The sequence below is a fragment of the Ambystoma mexicanum genome, chromosome 5q (genome assembly GCF_040938575.1).
Source record: "Ambystoma mexicanum isolate Mex_15411 chromosome 5q, UKY_AmexF1_1, whole genome shotgun sequence".
NCBI classification, from domain to species: domain Eukaryota; kingdom Metazoa; phylum Chordata; class Amphibia; order Caudata; family Ambystomatidae; genus Ambystoma; species Ambystoma mexicanum.
In genome coordinates, this window is record NC_090933.1 from 685,752,794 (window position 1) to 685,772,048 (window position 19,255).

General features: G+C 44.1%; 1 protein-coding gene across 4 annotated transcripts in view; it reads left to right on the forward strand.

Moving 5' to 3' along the window:
- CSPP1 (centrosome and spindle pole associated protein 1) overlaps window positions 1-19,255 on the forward strand; it is a 1,841,309-nt gene that overhangs the window by 478,363 nt on the left and 1,343,691 nt on the right. The window lies entirely within an intron of this gene.

The window sequence follows — 19,255 nt, forward strand, 5'->3', positions numbered from 1 at the left end:
GTGGATCTAAAATGTCGATCACCGATCCCCACCGAATTTGTCTCTGGTGTCTCGGTTCCAGTCACCGAACCGACGACTGCGGGTCCTGTCAATCCATGACCGAGAAAGCTCTTCGTGAGAGGAGAGGTAAACTGTCGGTGGGGAGGGAAGCCTCTAAGAAGGCTGTCAAAAAGACATAAAAAAGCGACTGATTCGAAGGAATCGGATCGCCATAGGCACTCAGAGATCTTGATCTAGGAGTAGATCGAGACACTCTTCGTCATCATCTAAAAAAATGAAGAGGAGACCTAGATCTCACTCATCATCTTCTTCAGAGTCGACCGAAGAAATTCGATGTCCGACTAAAGCGGATTCTCCCAGTAAGTGGGAAGAATTCCGCAAAAAGATGGGTTTTCGAGAACGTGGCCTCGACCCCCTCGAAAGACCCTCGAAAAAGCCATACCCCCTAAAGTCGCTCCATTGGACGACGACAGGGAAGTCCAAGACTACCATGGCAAAGACCGGTAGCGTCGAGGAATATAAAAGAACTAGAGTCGATGTAAATCTGTCAAACTCTTCAAGAGTCGAGCACCTCTCCAGTGCCATGCAAAAAACACAAGCCGTCGAAGACTTCGACTTAGTCGATGCCCTGAGCGTCGATAATTTCGACACCAAAAACATCCTCGACGTCATCTTCGAAGTCTTCGAAGACCCCTTCGACAATTTGGAAGGATTTAGCAATTCCTTCGACGCGGTTAGTAGAGAAAGAAAGGAGATTCACTCCATTGCCCAGATCAGACTTTTTCAAGTCTATGTCAGCAATTTATGAAGAATCTGCTTCAGAAGAGGATGAAGTTACTCCTCTTGGAGTTTCTTATGGTACAAGACAAGTTCCTGAGGAACTTATAGATCAGTAATCTAGAATGAGAGACCTGAGTGATACTCTACATTCTACCAGTAGAATTGACTCATCCCTAGAATTAGAGTTCGCCAGACCTGATCCTGCAGAGCATGCAGATGCTGGGTACGGGGGTCTTATGATCAGGGTAATTGGGTATATGGGTTGGGGTAATACTTCACCCATTTTTGAACAAGATGACATGACGGATATAATCGTCAAGGGACCTCAGAAAGATCCTGTTCTCCCTTTCCACAAGACCCTTCAAAGGACTGTGGATGAAAACTGGGAGAAACCAGAGTATTGCTGCTGCAGATAGCACTTATCAAAAAAAATATAGACCAGCTGGAACGGATCCTGAATATTTGAATAAACATCCGACTCCAGAGAGTTTAGTCATTCAGGCAGCATCCACTTAAAAACAAACTGCTTATCCAACTATCCCTCCAGATAGAGAGGATAAAAAAGTTGATGCCTGGGCATGTAAAGTTTTCACGTCAGACAGTATGGCACTTAAGTCAGCAAATGTCACCTGTACCCTAGCCAGGTTTACCCATACCCTGTGGGACTGTATTTCGGCGGCGGCTGATCATATTCCGGAAGGCGCGGAAAGGGAAGGCTTCCTGAATATAGTTAAAGACGGGAAGGAGGCAATGGGGGAATGTCTCCAGTCTGGACTGGATACTGCTGATAGTATCAGCAGATCCATGGCTGCAAGTGTTGTGGTACGCAGATTTGCGTGGTTGAGGAATTCAGGGTTTGCACCAGACGTGCAAGCTAGACTCCTCAACATGCCCTTTGATGGCTCGAGGCTCTTTGGCAGAAAGGCTGATGAAAGCCTAGAGAAACTTCAGACCTCTAAAGCGGCAGCTAAATTACTTAACGCCTCTTTGCGCCAGCCTCTAAAACCCTATTCCGGCTCATCTTCCTGGAGGGGTCGTTCTTTTTGATACTACTCCTCTTTTGGTAGAGGAAGAGGACAGGCTTCTTAAAGGGGCAAAAGCCTCGTGGAGCACGAGGAAGAGGTGCAAAATCAGCCTCAGGAGCGGCATCTGTACCCTCAGCCACTCCTGTAGCTGCCTCCAAATCCCTCTGAGACCTTGTTGCACAAAACACCAGTGGGAGGCAGGATCTCTCAGCATCTGAAGGAATGGCGGGGCATTACCTCAGATGCTTGGGCACTGGAAACAGTAGCCCAAGGTTACTGCCTCCCCTTCCAAAAAAGGCCTCAATCATCCACCGGGAGCCAACTCCGCCAAAATTCCGGATCCGCTCCTGTTGCAGGAAATTTAAACCCTGCTAGAGAAAGGTGCCATAGAACTGGTACCTGTAGCGGAGAGGAACAGGGGTTGGTACTCCCCATATTTTCTCATCCCAAAAAAGGACAGAGGACTGAGACCCATCTTGGACTTGAGAAACTTGAAAAAGTTCCTCAGGAAGGACAAGTTCAAGATGGTGACTCTTTCTCAGATCCTTCAGGCTCTCCAACTCCAAGATTGGTTGTTATCATTGGACCTTCAGGATGCTTACTTTCATGAGCCAATTCATCCAAAGCACAGAAAGTACCTGAGGTTCGCGATTGGCAATTCTCATTATCGATTTCGAGTTCTGCCATTCGGGTTGACCTCCGCCCCGAGGGTTTTCACCAAACTGTTGGCGGTTGTGGCAGCAAGTCTCAGGAGGGGGGGCATTCACATCTACCCCTACCTGGACGATTGGTTGATCAGAGCAAGTTCTCCAGAACAAGCTCAGGAACATCTTTCGATCACCTGCCACTTCCTCCACAAATTGGGCTTCTCCCTCAATTTCAAGAAGTCCCACATGATACCATCCCAGAAGCTCCAGTTTATCGGAGCAGTCTTGGACACTTCCTCGGGAAAAGCCTCGCCTCCTGAGGGCGAGAGCTCTCCACATCCAGCATATGGTAACAAAATTCCAGAATGCCCAACGTCTACCGGCCTTCGATTTTCTCAGGTTGCTTGGCCTCAAGGCATCCTGCATTTTCCCACGTACCAGAGGCCAGGTTGAGGATGAGATCCCTTCAATGGGCACTCAGAACTCAGTGGTCCCAGTTCTCAGGGAATATGTCGGATCTTCTGCAAGTCCCAAGCGCAGTTGCCCCGGATCTTCTATGGTGGGCTTGCAACAACAACATTCTCAAGGGAGTGTCTTTTTGGCAACCATGGCCGAAGATAACAGTAGTGACGGACGCTTCACTCACGGGGGTGGGGAGCACACACCAACAATCTGACAATCAGCGGTCGTTGGTCTCCATCGGAGTCCAAACTACACATCAACCTTTTGGAGCTGAGGGCAATCAGACTAGCTCTGAAGGCCTTTCTGCCCTCTGTACAGGGAAAGAATGCCCTGATAACGACGGACAACACGGTGGCCATGTACTACCTCAACAAGAGGAGGAGTAGGGTCACTACCACTGTGCAGAGAGGCAATGCAGCTATGATTCTGGCCAATACAAGAAGGAATCTCTCTATCGGCAATTCACCTAGCTGGAGAGAAGAACACGGTGGCAGACGCTCTGAGCAGGCAGAGCATGGTCTCTCACGAGTGGGAGATAGCTCAGGAAGTCCTTCTGGAGATCTTCGCCCTTTGGGGAACCCCTCAAGTGGATCTGTTCACCACCGCGATCAACCGGTAGTGCGATCACTACAGCTCAAAGGAATTTCCTCAAAGAGGAGCTCTGGGAGTCGCATTCGTAGTGGAGTGGAAGTTTCCACTGCTGTACGCATTTCCCCCAGTCCCCGTGATTCCTCAAGTAATCAGGAGGTTGAGAAAGTTCAGGAAAACCATGATCCTAATTGCCCCGGATTGGGCCAGGAGGACGTGGTACCCAGACCTTCTGAACATGTCCATCTGCCCTCCAATATGTCTTCCGCAAAGAGAGGATCTTCTCTCGCAAGAGGAAGGCCGGGTTCTCCATACAGAGGTCAAGACACTCAACCTTCACGCATGGTTTCTGAGAGGTTGAGATACAAGGATTGGGATCTTCCGGATGACGTAATGGAAATCTTGCTTTCGGCCAGAAGACCAGCCACAAAATCTTTGTACCGATGTCGCTGGAACAGGTTTAGTAACTGGTGCAAAGACAAGGATGTGGACCCTTTTCAGTGTGGCACCCCAATGGTGCTTTCTTTTCTATTACATCTAGCTAATCTGGGGCTCCAGATAGGAACAATCAAAGGATACCTTGCTGCGCTGTCCATTTTCAAGCGCTCCTCGGAAGAGGTTTCATATTTCAAAATACCGTTAATCATTCAATTCTTAAAAGGGCTTACTAATGTTTACCCTCCAGTACCTTCTCATGTACCAACTTGGTATTTAAATTTAGTACTAAAAGACTTGCATACCTTTTGAGCCTCTGCATTCATGTCCATTGAGGCTTTTAACTCTAAAAACTGTCCTTCTTGTGGCCCTATCAGCCCGCAGGGTTAGTGAACTTCAGGCTCTCTCATGCAAACCACCATATACTATTTTTTATAAGGATAAGGTAGTCCTTTAAGTGGTTCATAGTCATTTTTTCGAATTCAAAAATGTCGAACATCATTTTTTCGAAAAAATAATGTGGAAAAAAAAGTCGCATTTTTTTTAATGTTTTTTTATCCGAAATGGGGGGTTCCCCCACCCCCTTTTTTAATTTATTTATTTATTTTTTTTTGTTTTACCCATTCTTTTTATTCCCGGACCCCAAAATAAATACAGTTCTTACCACAAGTAGTCTCGGGCTTCCATTTTTCACAAAAAATAGTGCTACCAACTTTTTATCCTCCTCCTCATCTGGGCAAGGAAGAGGAGAGATTACACAGACTAGATCCCAAGAGGACTCTTAGTTTTTACATCTCAAGGATGGCTAAATTGAGACAAGATGACCAACTATTCGTGGGTTATATTGGTCATAAATTAGGCTTATCTGTAACAAAACAGACCATTTCCCGCTGGATCATATCAGCCATAGTTGAATGCTACAGATTAGCGGGTAAATAACCACCAGATGGGCTTCGTGCCCATTCTACAAGGGGAATGGCTACTTCTGCGGCTCTAAAGAGGGGAGTCCCGGCAGCAGATATTTGTGCAGCTGCAACCTGGAAAACAATGCATACTTTTGTTAAACATTGTTTGGATACTGCCTCCTCTAATGAGGATTTATTTGCCAAGGCAGTTCTGAATTCTGTCCATGAAAACTGAAATTGGTACTCCCACCTCCAAAATTGCTACTGCTATGGGAGCCTATCACAAGATGAGAAATACGTGGGAGGACACAATCCATTCGAAGAACAAGTTACTTACCAACTGTAACGTTCTTTCGACTGGATGTTCCTCCCACGTATTCCTCATCGACCCTCCCATCCTACCCCACAGTACAGTTTACGTTTTCTTACACTTTCCTCTCACAAAGAATGTATCGGTCATGGAGCATGTCTGGGTGTTCCTCCGAAAATCTTTCATCGAAAAACCAGAACTGAAGCAACGGGCGCTGCTCGAGCTATTTATACCATTGGTGATGTCGACGGAGTACAGAGTCAGTCGAGGGACAATCGACGCCACGACCTCGAGCACTGCGCCCTCTGCCGGGAATTGTTTTTCCGAAGCATCGAAGCTGGAGATAACAAATTATCAGAAGATGAGGAATACGTGGGAGGAACATCCAGTCGAAAGAACGTTACAGTTGGTAAGTAACTTGTTCTTCTCAATCAGTCGCAACACGAACAAAAGTAGAGGTCCCCCTAGGATGCTCAACTGCAATGAGCTGCACCACGCCAGGGTGAGGCGGAACAGCGACCTAAACGATAATTAATTTTCAACTATTGATTGTTAATATGTCTGTCTACAGAACCCATTCGGAGAACTGGTATTTTTGCTAGTATTTGTGCTAGTATTTGATAATTGTGCAGGGGTTACAATTTGCAATGTAAGTGCAATGAACTAATGTATGTTGATTTTATGTACTCGGGCGGGTGCCAAACATAGCAAGCATAAGAATGGATGAGTAAACAGTTTTCAAGAGGGGTGCGATAGGATATGACTATGACAATACAATATTACACCCCGATAGACGTGCAGGTTTATGCAGGGTGGTGCAATAGTAGGTTCATGAGAGTGGATTTAGGTGTAGGGATGTCATCCTGGAGAAGGCAGGTGCATTTGTCAGGAGGAGAAGATGGCGTCTTGATGCTTAGTTGAAACCCTTGAAATTGGTGATATTTTTGATAAGCTGCAGGGGGATTCATTATTAAAGGGCAAGTAGAATAAGGATCAGAAATGGGAGGCAGCATAGAGTGAGTGAGGAATAAAAAGGTTGAAGGTTTTGGTGGAGTGAAGGGTACAAGTTGGAGATTAGAGTGAGATAAGGGAGGGCAGGTAAGGTTTGAAACTAGAGGTAGCTAGTGGAATTTCAGCCCCAGAGCAGTGTTCAGGTCTGAACATGGCAGCGGATGGATGGTGCTTCAGGGAGTTTAAAGTCCACTGAAGAAGAGAAGATTCCTCACACTGAAATCTATTGTATGGACTGGAGCCATGAAGCAGAAGAAAACCCCAAGGATGTGGCACCCAAATCGGGAGACGGCAGGTGAACGTAAGTTATGCTATAATATCTTGTAAACCGTGATGCTTCACCTGAAAGGGCATCATCGCACCAAGGCAAAGACTATGCAATAAGCGATGTGAAACTGCATCCAAAGTTAAGATGCAAATAGCCAGGTTTTGATAGTGCACCTAAAGGATAAATGATCCTCCGTAAGGCGGAGAGGAAGAGAATTCCACAACCGGGCCACCGAAAAGGAGCAGCCCTCCACGCAGACGCACTTAACACGCAGCACTGCAATACATGCCGTGTCAGCAGACAGACGAAAGCGTGAGGGAACATAGCAGCAGTGGTAAGTGGTGCAAATAACCCAGATCGCAGTAAGGGCTTAACCAGAAACTGCTATGGATCAGAAACAACACTATTGGTGGCTTCAGAGCGGACACAACCATTGGTAAGCGAGGGCTGAAATTCCTACCACACTTGAAACTTTTCTTGGAGAAGATTGAAAACCGGCGTGGGACAGGCGATCAGTGTTTCCATCTCATATCTGCGCTTTAGCCTGGATAAAAGTATAACTACCAGATTGCATGGGGACACTACTCCTGAACTCTTGTGTGAAGATGCTGCATTGAGACAAGCGTTCAGCGGCTCTGTTGGTATCACCAGGAGAGAAGCATAGACTGTACGTGAGGAGGACAGAGTGGGAACTGCTGAGCAGCCTGAAATGAGTGACGGCGGCAACAAGGACTGTTTACTTTACTAGCGGACTTCCACAAAGGCATGGAAAGAAGCTTTACAGCACTTTGAGTTTCCCAACCGATAATGCATTTCTGCCCCGTAGCATGGCTTCATATATATATATGGCCTGTCTGTTTTGGTAGTTCATTGAAACGAATCAGCTTGACAGTGGGATTCTGCAACACTGTACCTTACTTATCCTTTCTAATGTGTCTGTCAAAAACTGCGAGATCTTCTGACAAATTTGGGACATATGGGCATATGTGCCTTTCTGTCTCCAGTAGACGAATGTAACTTCTGCATCTTTTCTGACATCCAGTACAGTCTTTACAATATTTTTCTCGCATGAATCAGTACTGTAACCTTATGTTTATCTTTGTGATGATGATAGTCAGCTTATTCAATTTTTGTTTGTCAATAGTGGTACTGAGATCTCTACTGAAAGCGTGCATGCACTTGTTGCTGCCCATTGCAGTTGCCCGGTGTGGAGAGATTACTTGTACCAGCTAGATGAAAGAAATGGGTGAATGTGCAACCTTAAACAGTTGCATATAAACTGATTAACAGTGAACAGAAGTTCAGTGACATTTAGAGGCCATTCCTAGAATTATAAGTGGGTCTAGATATTTGTACATTTTGTTCTCATTCACCAACTAGATTGCCTAGAAGACTAACCCTACATGCTAGATTTCAAGTCTTGATATATACTTCTGGTTCAAGATGTGTATAATTGGCATCACAATTCCTTCTCGCCTCTATACCCTGCGATTCATCCTTCTCACATTCTCTCCATTCTCATATATTTTGCTCAGTGACTTGTTGCTGTAGGATATTTCAATAATGTCAAATTCTCAGTAAAGACATTTAATTAAAAAAATGGAGGCCAAGTAAGGTGGACTAGCTCATGAATCGATTTAAAGTATATATGTATGTGCTGTTTTGCCACTAGCCCCAAAACAGACATTTTGCTTGTGCTTCCAAAACATTGTGAAAATTCTGACATTGCCTTAATGGAAAACCTTTTCCTATTAAATTGCTTTGCGAAACCATCTATTGGAGTTTCTGTCAGTGATCCACAACAGTGCAAAGTGGGCTATTGCCTGAGTGATGAGAAAGCAATGTACTTATGTTTTAGGTGTGCTGGGATACTCCATCAAAACCTCAAGCCAGTCGCAGGAACTTCCTCAGGGGCATTTTGGGCGCCCTGCAAACTGTCAGAACTTCAAACTAGAGTTCCTACCATCCCTCTGAGGGCTGATCCTATGTTGCCGATGCCTTCCAGGCTGCAAACTCCTGCTCCTACGAAGGATCCCAGACTGCCTCTGGCTGAAGAGCATCCTGTCCCACTCCAGGTTGATACCTAATTGGATTCTGAGTCCAAGGAAGACATACTATATATTTTTAGAACTGGTGTTTATCTGCTGAATTTTTCCCCAGAAAAAGCACTTTTCCCTATTTATTTGGTGGGGGGGGGGGGCGGTGGGGGTGATAAAGGGCATATAAAAGTGTTGGGGCGGTCGGGAATAAAAGAAAATGGGTAAATGGCCGGGATTTTTTGGGTGGTTGCCCCGCCCCGCATCAAAATAATAACTAATTCCAAAATGTTTTTTCAGCAAAATTTCCACAAATACACCTGCGGTAAAAACGGGTGTCAATGAAATAACCTAGAACCGTTTGAGGACCTAGTAATAGCGGACTGGCTTCATCCCCGGGTGAAATTAACACTTTTCATGCCATGTCAAAAGCTGTGAAAATGTTTGATCTCTTTCCCACTGAACATAAAGTAGGTTTCTTATATTAACTGCGAGAGAGGTTACGCAAAAGACAATGGTGTCTATTCCCATTTTATGTGGCATCTGGCAGGATGCTCTGGTGGGCATGAAGAATCCTTTTACAGTCCCAACAAGGAAGGATTGATACAAGGCCGTGGGCAATGCCCCAAAATGTTAACGGGCCCATCCCAGACTCTGTGGTCTCGACGACTACACAGAAGAGATCTGCCAATCCTTTGTCACCGTGTGCCATCCCTCGGGACAAAGAAGGTAGACAGCTTGATGCGTTTGGTAAGCAAATCATCTCCACTGATGTAATCACCATTAAAGCAGTATATTCTCCAGCCATCCATGTTCGCTATGACGGAGAACTTTGGTTCAAAATCTGACCCCTCTTAGACTTCCTGAAGATCAAAAACAAGAGGCCTTTGCAATACAGCTCACCATGCCACCTCTGTGACTGTCGACGTTGCTAATTCAGGCTTTTGCCCAATGGGCAATGTCCTCCACTGCCAGGCTTTGCTAAAGACTGCTGGTTTTTAGGCTAGACATCAAAGCAAAGTGGTTAGCATGCAGTTTGAGGGTGAGGACCTCTTTGGGGTGGAAAAGCTTCACTATTTGAAAGTGATCATAACAGACACAACCACATCTCTTGGCACTCTACAGCAACAGCATTATGTTCAATTGTTTTGTTCCAAGCAGAACCTTTCACGACCTGGCAGAGATTGCTGCACCTCATGCCGCTCCAAGTCATATAAGGGAACCTCAAATGCCTCTGGAGATCAATTCAAAATCAGTTGCAGTCGTACCACGGGCCAGAGACAAACGTTGCACCACAAGAGCCAAAATGCTGAACAAGTTTGACTCTTGTTCGCCCCCACCCTCTCACTTCGTCACCCTAGTAGTAGGGTACCTGTCTCTTTATCAACATTAATGGCTGGAAATCACATCAGACAAATGGGCGCTTTCAATACTCGTGCAAGGCCGCACCTTGGAATTCAAACAACCACCCACCACTACTCCTTATGGCAGGTCAGAAAAACCTGCCTGCACTTCAAAAAGAAGTAAAAGCACAACTACCCAAAAAGGTGGTAGAGGAAGTACCTCATTCCCAAATAAATAAAGATATCTGCTCTTGTTACTTTTTCATCCTCAAGAAGACAGGAGGGTAGTGGCCCATCTTGCACCTCCGATACCTCAACAAGTTTCTTCGCTCTCAATCTTTCTAGATGGTCATCTTTTAAAAGATACTAAATCAGCTATGCACTGGAGATTTTCTTTTGTCTCTAAATATGGAAGATGCCCATTTCCATGTGCACATTCACTGGCAGCGCCACAAGTTCTTGCCTTTGAAAGGGGCAGGCCCCCACGTTCAGTTCACGGTTCTCCCATTCAGCCACATGTCGCCCTAAGGAGTTTTACAAAATGCCTTACTACAGCACACCTCAGGAAAGCAGGTATCCACATCCACTCATATCTAGGTGGCATGTTAGTTTGTGCTTTCACTCCCCAAGGCCTTCGACACAATACAATCATGGAGACCTTCGTAACGTCATAAGGTTTCTTGTTAAATTACTAGAAGTCACCCACAGCTCCATTGCAACATATGGTGTTCTTGGGAGCAGCCTTAAATATGGCTACCTCAACAGCAACCCCGCAGACGAAGGGCATTCACGTTTTCTGAGCCACCATTCAGACACTGCTTCAGAAACCTGTTACCTCAGTATGGACAATCCAGTTCCTTCTAGATGTTTTCATCTTGCATAATGTTTGTCCAGAACTGCCGACTTTGTATGCTCTCCCTGCATGATTTTCTGGATGGTCATTGGATCCAAGTCTATGGGCATTATGACAAGATCCGCCTCACCAATGCTTTCAGCAAAGATCATCTTTAGTGACAGAGCACCAACAACATTAACACATGCTTCGTTGGACATATTGGGGGCCCTCACAGGTAATCATCTTGCCAGTGAGCTCTGTTCAACACAAGACAAAACGCTACATATCGATGTACTTTTAACTCTGGGCATTGTTTTGGTCGTTTAGATGCTTCCTGCTGCAGCTGCATCAGACAACGGTGCAAATATTCAGTGACAACAGTACCATGATGTTCCACATTAGAAAGCAGGGAGGCATACCGTCTTGAATCTTGTCCAGTGAAGCACAAACTCTGTAGAAATGGCTCTTAGCAGACGGAATGTTCTGTCTCCTTTCACCTGACTGCTGACAACTCAGTAGCAGTCTCCCTCAGCAGGGAACTCTGCTCCTGCCATGAGTGGGAGCTTCTTCAGAGCCTATTCCTAAAATGCAGAGATAGAGCAAAGACTTGATCGCCTTAAAGAACAACTGAAAGAGCAAGTCATTTACAAGCAGGTTTCCTCCTCCTCCTCCTCCTCCTCCTCCGCTAGCAAGCCTGGGCGACAACTTCATATTCCCTGACACAACACGTTACTTTACATCTTCCGTCTAATACCTTTCATCCCAAGAGTCCTGCAATGAGCCAAACTGCAATGGACATTTTTTAGATGGAAACATTTTGATGGAATGGTATTAGATGGAATGGTTTTAGATGAATTGACTAGATACCACTGATACTTGTAGCCACAGCTTGGCTGCGGCAATTCTGGTTGTCGGAGCTTCTGATAAACGCCAAAGCCTATTCCATTGCACTTCTACCTGCTCTCCTGAGAAGTGGGTATAGTTCCTCACCACAATCCAGCGTGTCTCAACCTTAAGGGCTGGCTCCTACATCCCTAGTATTTAGTCATATCGACATGCCTCCAGATTGCAGACCTGTTTTGTCGAGGACCTGTGAACCCTCCACCATATCCTGCTATATCAACAAGAAGAGTTTCACAATCCGGTGTGCTACCTAAAACGTTGGTTCCCCCTCCCCCCGGAATTTCTATCCTCAGTAAGTCCAACCATGATTGTTGTCCCTAACAAAGAGTTGCCTTGCTGCTTCTTCAATAAAGGTGTTGTGATGAATCTGAGATCACTCTTTTCACGGGAAACTCTCTCCCCATGTAGAGAGAGGAAGGCGGAAGCTAGCTGATCCTGACCCTGGGACTGGTCTTCTGAGGGTGGACCAAAGGAAGACAAATGACCTATGTGAGAGTGGAGCGGAGTTGCTGAGTAAAACACAATATCCCCCTTCTACTCTAGGGATTTTCAGTCCATTCCTCAGACCTTAATGGCATATTGCAACACTCTCCCTGAACCATGCACCAGATGTACCTTAAGTAATCCCCGACATGGCACAAAGAACAATATATAATATATCGACCACTGAGACCAGGAAGAGGCAGGGAGCAGTATTGATCACCTCATAAAGGTTCCCATACAATTTTCCTCATCACATAAGGAATGCTGTGGTAACTGAGACAAGGAAGAGGGAAATAACAATGACTAGCACTAAGACCGGATAGCCCACACAGCGGTTTAGTCTTGGGGAAACTATTCAATCATGCCGGGAACTTTAAAACCAGACAAGTAACTAATGAGTGCTAATATCAAGTTGAGCTAACTACCAAATTACTTAGGACTTGAACATTCATATTTATTTATTTGTGTGGCATAGTTTAAAAAAGAAAAATTTAACTTTTCACACCACAAAATCTCAAATTACAACAAAAATAAATACAAATATAAAAACATCCAAGTCATTGCAGGCCATCTAGTAGTACACCCATGCCTCAGCACTGATCAGTACATAAATACATCCCTCTAACGGTACATCCATAGGTAAAAACAGTTCATCAATTCATCAACACGTCAAAAGATTGAAACCCTTCATAAAACAGACAATAGATAAAAACAATCTCATAAAAGAATTCTATGAAGTACAAATTATGGGGTGCCGGGAGTAGGCAAGCAAGCTCCACTGTTGACCCGTGACTTTTAGCCCAGGGTCACACAAAATAATATACATCACAACACAGCCTAGCAACCTGCGCACATGGAACTCCCTTATAACAATGTAAACAAATGTCCAAATAATTCAAATAAATGTTGCTTTTCATATTTTATATCAAGAACAGCCAACAAGTGTTTCAACCCTTTCACAGTCTTTCTCAGGGACATATCAGATTTCCTTGTCCATTTAAGGAATCCAGCTCCTTTGCAAAAAATACTTGAAAGTGCAAAACTTCATTTATCCTCTTGAGTTTCTTAATACGACGTCCAAATGCACAAACTCACTTCACTGTAATTCATAAAGGGTAGGGACCCTCTGCAATCTGATAATCAACTGAGGATATCATGAACTGGCATCATTAGTTCCAGCACCCTATTAGGTTAGGCGGCATGCCGCCTTAGCCCACTAAGGTGCTGGAACTAGTTACCCCAGACACAGAAATAGGATATGCTCTAAAGAAGACCATGAAAGGGTTGAAAAACGTGTTGGCTGTTCTTGATATTAATTATGAAAAGCACATGTTCTTTAAAAAATTTATTTTGACATTGTTTACTTGTAAATTACTGATTTTCATGTATGTGATGTTATAAGGGAGTCCCCTGGGTGCAGGTTACTAGGCTGTGTTGCAATTTTTAAGTTTAAAACCAGAGCAGCTGACAGCAAGAAGGGAGCCGCAGATGCTGAGCCGCAGATGCTAAGCTGCACAGACACCGAGCTGCACAGACACCGACCAGTACGCTGAGGGAGAGGACGCCGCAAAAAACGTTATCAAGACTGACGCAGACAGCAGAAAAGGAAACTGGAGTGCAGAGGTTTCGCCGCCCGAGAGCGCAAGGCACCAGGAACTGTTCATGGACACGCGAAGGCGCAGTGGCTAATGGGACGAACACTGAGACGCAGAGCCAGCATCCCAAAGGGAACTGAATCAGAGACTTGCAAGGGATACTACAAGCACCCGGTAAGCCCAGGGAAAGTAGAAGGGCTCCCAGGTTGCCTGAGAGTGTATGCCGTTTCGTAGAAGCAACACACCAGGAAAGTGAGGTATGTGAAGAATCTAACATACCTGTAAGCTATGTATCGAATGGGTTGTGGAAACCCGCTCCAAAAGTGAAAGCAAAGTAATTGTGAAAGAGACTAGTAAAAGTGAACACACTGGGAAAAGGGGCAGAGGCCCATTGTGTGAAAGATAGATGTTTTACTGAAACAAACATTGTTAAACAAGGATCAATACACCAACAGTGGGCAAATATCGTTTCATGAATAAAAGGAAAACGCATTGTGTAAAGTCCTGGCAGGAGTCCAGCTGAAGATATGTATTTGAAAGTCTGTAAAGAAGTACTGGCTGGAGAGTACACCAGGCAAAGTCGAGAGTGTGAAATAAGTTATAGGAGAAGTATCAAGGAAGACCTATACCCTTGAGCTTGTGATAAAAGTGAAGGTAGTAAAAGGAGAATTCCTAGAAAGTCACATGCCCTTAGGATTGTAAATTATTTGAAATGTCAAGAGAAACCTCGGGGCTGAGAGGGGGACTATTTTCCTGAGAACTGTGAATGTGCCAAGAGGAGGGAACTATCTTCTTGTGGTTCTAAAGAACTTGGTTATTCTTTGTTTGAACTTTTCATGTTGGTAAAGGAAACCAGGGGAAGTGAAGGCACGCCTCTGTACGCTCACGCCAGAAAAAATACAACGCACTAGGGAAAAAAAGGCCAAGAGATTTCTTGCAAGGATAACCAGATTTAATCACGCAAAAATAAGGATGCTAGCAAAGAACTCTGCTGCTGAGAACGTTCTGACGAAAATTAGTACAAGCAGAAGCTTATAAGGCAACACATCGTCATCACTTTACAGTAGAAACCCACATGGCTGGTTGCTGAGACCGTATACGTGGGCCTTTTCCATTTGGGGATGCCAGGCTGCGATTGGTCCCAGCCTCGTCCGTCCTTCCATCACATGAGTTCAGCTGGGCTCATCTCTTCAGGGACTGAAGGTCATGCTCCTTGTAAGTTACTATTACAGAGTTACTACTGCAAGGTAATGCTGCTCTATCATTATGGCATGCACCTGGGAAACAGGGGGTATTGAGGGTGGGGGACTGGCACAGGGGGAGGAACACGATCATGCTGACCCACTTTCTTTGCTCAGTTCATTTCGCACTCTCCACACACATGGCTTCCACCCTCGCTTTTGGACTAGAATGTATTCCTCCCTGTACCTCGTACTACAAAGTGTCATTATGGGATAAGGTGAAATGGTTGTTTGTTCAGATGATCTTTTATAACCACTGGTTGTATGGTTGGTGATCTGAGGTCACCTATTATCACGGAATTCAGGGGTTTTGAACTGGGTCAGTTGTGGGTGCTATTACTCCTGGTGGGCTGGGTCGGGGGGGGGCGGTTGGCGGCCTGCTGGTGACTTGGCTGTGCTGAATATACGATCAGAGAAGCCTGGTTCTGTCTTGTGGCCTTGCAGGGCGCATTCCTTTTGAGAATAACAAGTAATTGCAACAGTTAAGGAACAAAGGGGAGATTCTATGGGAATTAGCAGCGCAGGTCCTCCTACCATTAGCACTTGAGCCTGTCTGGTTTCTTCATGGAGCCTCTGTTTACCGCATGGCCATGCAGGACTGAGTGTCCAGACCATAACTTCAAATGGCATCTCTTTATATGCACGCACCAAGTCTATACACCTATGCAATGCGTTCATGTTTTATGTATAATGTTGTTCTTTGTACAGCGCTTTGACGTAAGGCGCTTTATAAATCAATAAAATACAAATAAATAAAATACATATATTGTGTTTGTGCAGGGTTTCTTAGTGTGAGGTGCAAAATAAGGTTTCGGACACAGGACATATAAAAGTTTTACTTTTGGACATCTTGACAAAGGTAACACTATTTGGGATAGTCCCTCTTGTTTGTTTCCGTGGGGGTTGGTCTGATATAGGGACAGTATAACAAGTACAAACAACAAAAATCAGATCAACTACCCGTTTCTCAATCCGCCTACTTCAGAAATTCAGGTATGGTATTTTGTCTTTCATATAAATCACAGAAAATGACATAAAAGACATGGTTGTAATATTAAATCATACTAATTTTATTCAATCAATCTAAACATATATATATTTTTTTTTTAAACAATGAAAAACCTACATAAATACTTGGCATTTCAATTTTGTTTCGTAAGTGCTCAATGTGAGGTTAGTATGTAACAGAACTGTTTGTAAATCAACAGATATTTTTTCTAGTTTATATATTTCTGTATAAACTTTCCAGATATGTCTACATATGTTCATATGTTTCGGCCTTTATCAAAAATGCTTTAGATGCCATCTCTGGCCTCATAGTTTGATGTTTTCTGGCCATATTCATGACAGGAATAGGTTTGATTTTCAACTGTCATTTCACAGTGACTGTGTTATCGGAATAGAGGTAGGATTGGAACTTCAATTATTTATTTTATTCAACAGGATATTTTCCTCCTGTTATCTAGGATCTTTTTTTTTCCAAATGGCAAATTGTGGTTTCTTATTTCCCAATCGGTCATATCTTTGGTCTACATTGGTCATTCCATAGTTAGTCTGGATAACTGTTTCTTCCCATTTGTTAATTTAGATATTTTCAAAAAGGTTTTTCAAAGATGTTTTCATTGGGTCTTCCGAATGTCACTTGGTATAGGAATGCTACCAGTATTTCTCCTCTGAGTCGTATCAAAACAATCTCATCTCCGATTCAAGATTGAAGTGAGGGAGTTACGAGCGTGCATGATGTTAGATAGGAGCACACCAAAAACAAACCAGGTTGGTAAAACAGAGGATAAATACATCAGCTGAAAAGAGTTGAAGCCGAGAGGAGATTGTCTTGCCACACGCATGTCCGTGGCACCATCACAACGGTCTCACAGGCTCATCAAAGAGTTCATGAAAGGGCTGTTTAGAACTTTTCCTCCAGTGTGCAAACCGGCCCGTTCTTGGGACAATAACACTGTTCCCACCACGCTCATGCAAGTCCCATTTGAGCCTTTCAAATATCTCCTCGAAAACAGCATCCTCCTCTGTGAGGAGGGTGAGCGAGATCTAAGCTTGATGAGCGAGATCTAAGCTTGATCCATGCAGCCTCCTTACCTAACCTTCCACAAAGATGAGGCTCTGCCATACACCAATCCAAAACTAGTCTCAGGTTCCATCCTTGTTTCACTCAACGAGCCATTGGTATTGCCCGTTTTCTTCAGCACCCCTACAACATCCGCTGAAGGGTCCCTCCATTCCTTGAATGCTGGGACGGGGGCCCTCAAATACTATAATGAAGACACATATTTTCAGAAATCTTCAGTTAATTACCTATAGACTCAATGGTAATGACAAGGGCATCTCTAAATCCTCCATAACCAGATGGCTGCCTGCTTCCTTTGCCTTTTGCCATAACCAAGCCAAAAGGCAGCTGCATGGGTGACCAATGGCACATCCTGCAACAGCTATGTCCTCTAATATGTTTCTTTTGGCCAGAGTGCCACTGCTGGACATTTGCAGGGTTGCAACGTGGCAGTCACAGCATACTATGAGGGGTCAGTAATGTGAGGCAAACAACTGTTTGATCAATATATGCCATTTTATTCTTAAAAGAAATATCAAAATTCCTCATTAGCCCTACTCTGCTGAGTATTTCCCTAACTAACCAAAGCTAAATGTAAACACTCTAACACAGGATAACTGGCGCTCATACTTAGTAACAAATACACAAAGAAAATATATGGAAATACAACATAACATGAACAACATTCAGTCTCTGAATAACCTTCTAATGTCCTGGGTGATTTCCCTTCCGCAGGATTCAAAGTCAATTCTGTTGATGTTCAAAGAAAGAAGTTTCAAAGTCAATGTAAATGTTTGTTAACCAAAGTTCCAATGATCGCAAATCTCTTCTCCTTGGTGAAATATCCACTTTCACCAAATAGCACCAATCGTAATCCCAGCCACTATGCTTTGTCACCTCTTCAAGAAGACATGCCACAGTTTAAAAGAAATGCAACATCCACAACTGCCAGGGATACACAGTTCTTGGTTAATAATTAGTAGTCTCTTAGTTTTGGAATTCACTATGGTACTTTGTCAGGCTTGTAGAGGAGGTGCCAAGCACGATTCACTCCAAAGCCATTTTGAAGTACCAGGAACGTTCACGCCGAAATATGTGACATATAATGAGCAAATAAACCAGCAGAGAGCCGCAGATGGGCTATGTCTAGTACCTATCAGAAGAATAGCACCTGTTGAAGTGCAGACACCCAAGAAATCCTGGACAGTAAGGTACCCATTGAGAAAACCATATCGTCAATTGGGACAGAATGACGATTGTAAGAATACAGTAACTGAAGAAGCTAAAAAGATATTGAAGGCAGATGAATGGTGATGACATAAGAACCCAGTCTGACTCACATATAGAAGATATGACGACCTGTAAATGATGAAAATGGACAAAACTCCATGGATAAATGACATCCTGAGCCTAAAGTGAAATAATTGATGTGAAGATGTCAGAAATGACATATGTGCGATGAAGAGATTCAGTTAGTTTAAACGTGTAAATATGCAAAGTAACTGCTAGAAGCAAAAAATCGTGAGGCTTGCTTATGCTTAGTAGTAAGATTGCGGAAAGCTCCACCTATACATATCTACCTCAAAGAAGCACTTTATATAAGTATACTTCCACTATGCACAAGAGCAGAATCAACCAAAGGTTACTAAAGGTCTCAAGAGGAGAGCTTTGCAGCAAACAAATCGAGAATCAAAGACGGAGAGAAACTCAGACGAAGGTAAATCATACCAAGAAGCCAAGGTCATATCGGCTGAAAAAGACCAACAGTGGATCCAATTAATGAGAAGAACAGAGTATCCTGTGCAGAAAGGTCAAGATAAGCCACAGATGGCAGATGGCTGGCAGAATTAAATCAAATACACGAAAGTGCATGAAGAATAAGACTATTTCACAGTGTCGAATTCACATGACCAGACAAGCAAGAAGGGATGAAGCTTTCACACCTACCTATGGACCTATGCCATGCACAGACGCCTTAACTTTTCCAGACCAAGAAGCAGTCTCGAGGCGAGCCACAAAGAAATAATTGACACATGACCACTGAGGTGATGATTGATTGTAGCAATAATTGGAGCGAAGCTGGGGGTGCAGACAAACTCCCTGCACCTGGCCGGCTATTCTGCACACTGCTAAGCAAGTGGAAAAGTATGAGTGGGGTTGATGCCAACCCAATCATAGTGAACCATGTAATCTAGGATACTATAGTTAGTAGAACCAATGAGATGTACATTTAATGACGTTTACAGTAGTCATTTTGAAGGAAGGGCTCAGATGCTCCACCTGATGGTGTTTATCCAATCCCCTCTCCCCGTTACCATATACA